The 3,462-nt window shown below is 41.5% G+C and overlaps 1 long non-coding RNA gene across 1 annotated transcript; it reads right to left on the bottom strand.

Annotated features, from left to right (window-relative positions):
- Nucleotides 1-1,671: 1,671 nt before the first annotated feature.
- Nucleotides 1,672-3,154, bottom strand: LOC121758451. Its single transcript, XR_006041465.1, has 4 exons — nt 3,041-3,154; nt 2,802-2,866; nt 2,431-2,717; nt 1,672-2,343 (listed from the first exon to the last, which is right to left on the bottom strand). It is a non-coding gene; the product is annotated as an uncharacterized LOC121758451 (long non-coding RNA).
- Nucleotides 3,155-3,462: the final 308 nt, after the last annotated feature.

The following is a 3,462-nucleotide window of genomic DNA, read 5'->3' as shown; positions in this document are numbered from 1 at the left end:
GGTACCAAATGCAGCCCATATGCGTGGACCTAAAACGGGTGTCGTCATTTGCCGCTTCACCGCCTCAGAGAACACCTCCCCCAATGTAGGTAAAACGCATGAAATCGCGACGTTGGATGGAATTTTCCTCGACGAAGATAGACCAACCAATCTTGAAATGCTCCAAACTAAGCCGGCGTCCCAGCGTCTACTGTCTTCGACTTGCAACTTACATTTATCCGGAAGGAGGTGACCGTAACGTGCTGACCAATTAGGTGCAATTCGTTGCGAGGGATATTATGAACCACAATACTAGAATAAATACATAATATGGTACATATTATAAGAAATAACGTACCATTACATCACTATCACTTTCTGGGAAAAATATGCTGCAAAAGGCTGGACTTTCATAGCTACAAATGAGGACGTGGTTGTATGTAAGTGCTTATTATTCGAAAATGCGGCTAATCATAAATGACTTACTCGGTGTTAGGGGAGGATGAGCTAGAAGCCATCTCAGGCGTTATGATCTTGTTGATAATGGTCTCGGGAATGAAAACCGCAACAAGCTCCCACAAATAATCTCGATTGTTGCATGAAGGTGTTACTGCAAGTAGCAAGTAAAGCATATTTAATCCCCTCCATCAACAACCAAAGCAATAATGAAATTAATGAGAAGGGTTTGTGTATCTCAATTTTTGCAAAGAATTATTGTTGTTCTGATCAAGCAACTTCAAATTGCAGCCAACCACCCCAAGGCACATCACAATTTATAGCTATTAATATAAAGTTAAGTGGGTCGGTGTTGAGTATTAATTTCTTATACCAAAAATGTGAGTTGTCACATATATAGACATGCTAATCCACTTTTAAATAGAAGTGGGCAACGAGTTGTAGCATTTCAGACTTGCAATTATTCCTTAGATGGCTCTCAACATACCTCATCAACGTGTGTTTTTCTATAAAAAGCGGGAAGATGAGCAAACTTTAATCATTCTGTCGGACTCAAGTGATAAAGCTCCTCTACATGCTCCAGTAATCTCGCCGCTTCAAGCTTGGAGTGACGAAGTGACCTCCCCTGTATGGCCAGCTAAGGAGAAAACACAATACAAACTATTCGTGGACTTTGATCATGATAGTGATCGATTTTCGACCGATGAAAAAGAAATTTCCGAACGGCCAAATGGAAATCAAAGCCGTCAGACTCCTACAATTGAAGCTCTCAGAGGTTGCTTCTAAGCCATACTATTCACCCCAAGCAAGCTCGTGTGCATCTTGCAGTCCTATCGGGTGGAGGGCGAATCTGGATCCCTGAACCTTGTTGTATGGTTTTTGTCTGCATCTCAAGTTAGTCAATGCTTTTACTTCTCTATAGCTTATCCTCTACTTATGTTATTTTTTGGCTAGTTGCTTGGATGTGCTATATATGTTATTAACACTGGTTGGATGTGTACTATATATGTTATTAATGTAGTTTGGATGTTAATGAATTAATGTAATGTACTTTTGACGTATGCTATATAATGTATTTTGGTTGTTATTAATGTAAGTACCAATATGAAGAATATTATTCTCTGTTTTGCACCAATCATATTTGTATAATAATTTTGTATGTTTAAGAGAGCTACACAAAAGCATAGATGTTATATATACCATAATATTAACACAACATTTTACAAAAACCACCACACCCTTATCAACATGCTTAAAAGAGCTAAACTTGCATGAAGAGGGAGCCATACAGGCAGCCCAAAAAGCAAAATAGATAAAGTTTCTAAGTAGTTCAACATTCCAACATTCAGTTTGGTGGTTTATCCTCCAAAACCATCATCGCATACTCCTGTTTTGCGGCAGCAAGCAGAGACATAAAGAAGTCCATATGCTCCACTTTTTGTAGTATGAACCCACATGCCATGAATTGTTGCCTAATTGTCTGCCCCGGTATAACACCAACAAGATCAAACACTTCCTTGTGTGCCTTAGTGAGATCGAACTTGTATCCAATATGAGATGCTAAGAGCTCAAGGCGCTCGTTAGTAGCAGTGTGCATTTTTGCAAGCATCTCCACCATGCCATTCATCTCAGACATTACCTTGCTTTGAGACTTGTTAGTGGGAGTCTCACAAAGAGTCTCATGCGGAGTACTGAAAACACTGTCAAATTCCCCATGGGGTGATGAAGCATTGGGGACTTGGCTGGCCGGGAAGAATTCGGTAGAGCTATAGATTTGTTGCATATCATTTATTGCATCGAGTATTCCTCGGCAGCTGCCCCATTGGCTCTGTCCTTGCCAAAAATTTCCTTCCATGCATCCAAATATGGCCACGATTTGTTTCGCATAAGCTTTGCATTAGCATCAACCTGAAAAAATAGCATCCATGACATAATTTTCAACACACAAATGAACATCTGATAGCTTTAGTTATATTGAATTACAATGTTGAATACCTTCACAATGTGAGCTCATTATTCATCAGTGAAAGTATAGTCTACAGAGTGGAGTAGCTCTTTTTCCATGCACAGAGCTTAGATGTAATGTTGGGAGTAACCTTAATATTTGTTGTAGGTAACTCTCCGCCTCTTAAGGTACCTAGCCCGAAATTCGTTGTCGGACTTCCACCCTTGCGCAACAAGCTCCTTGAAGGCTGCAAATAGGACCTCTTCCTCCCGATCGCTTCAAATGCGCCCACTCCTGTCGCCTTTGGGTTGTTTGTGTCAAGGGACATTGCTAGTTCCTGAATTAGAGATACATACACCAAAAACCATGTGTAAGGTTTGGGAACTAAACACAAAACTATAAAAAAAACTCCCAGATATACCACGACCAGTGAGAGCTGCTTCCATGACTGCTTTGCCAAGACGGTAATCAACCATTTATGTGTATCTAAAAATAGAAATCGTTAACATTCTATACTCTACACTCACAGCCGAATAGACACAATTGAAAAAATTGCAAATTTTCACAAAAGTGTGACATTGCACAAACGTAAAATCAACACAAATAAATTGTGCAAACAAAATTGAAACATCATTGTTGAAATGGGTAAGGGCTCGTTACCTTCCAAACACCAATACGCAAGAAATTTCCTAGTTCTGTTTAAATAGAGTCAGTCGCACTGCTTCAACTACCCTACGAAAAAAGGGAGGGGGAGGGAAAAAAGAGAGGGAAAAGAGTTATGCTGTTAGAGTGTCCACTATAATGAGGCGCGGCTATAGCCGCGTTTGGGGAAAAAGCGGGGCGGAAGCGGGGCGGGTTATAGTGGGAAGGGTGTCCGCCGCGGGGGTGGACGCGGCGAGTGGGGCGAGATGCGGCGGACGCGCGATAGCCGTGTGCGCGGCGAGGACGCGGCGGGGGTGCTATAGCCGCGCCTATAGGCGCGGCGCCTATAGTGGAGACATTAGCCGCGGCGGTTGCATGCGATTTTTTTTTTTTCACTTCAATTCACCTATAAATACACCCCACTCCATTCATTATTTTCA

This window comes from Salvia splendens, chromosome 12 (genome assembly GCF_004379255.2).
Source record: "Salvia splendens isolate huo1 chromosome 12, SspV2, whole genome shotgun sequence".
In the NCBI taxonomy this organism is placed as follows: domain Eukaryota; kingdom Viridiplantae; phylum Streptophyta; class Magnoliopsida; order Lamiales; family Lamiaceae; genus Salvia; species Salvia splendens.
Note: the sequence above shows the minus strand (reverse complement) of the source record. Positions and strands in the feature narration are given on the sequence as shown.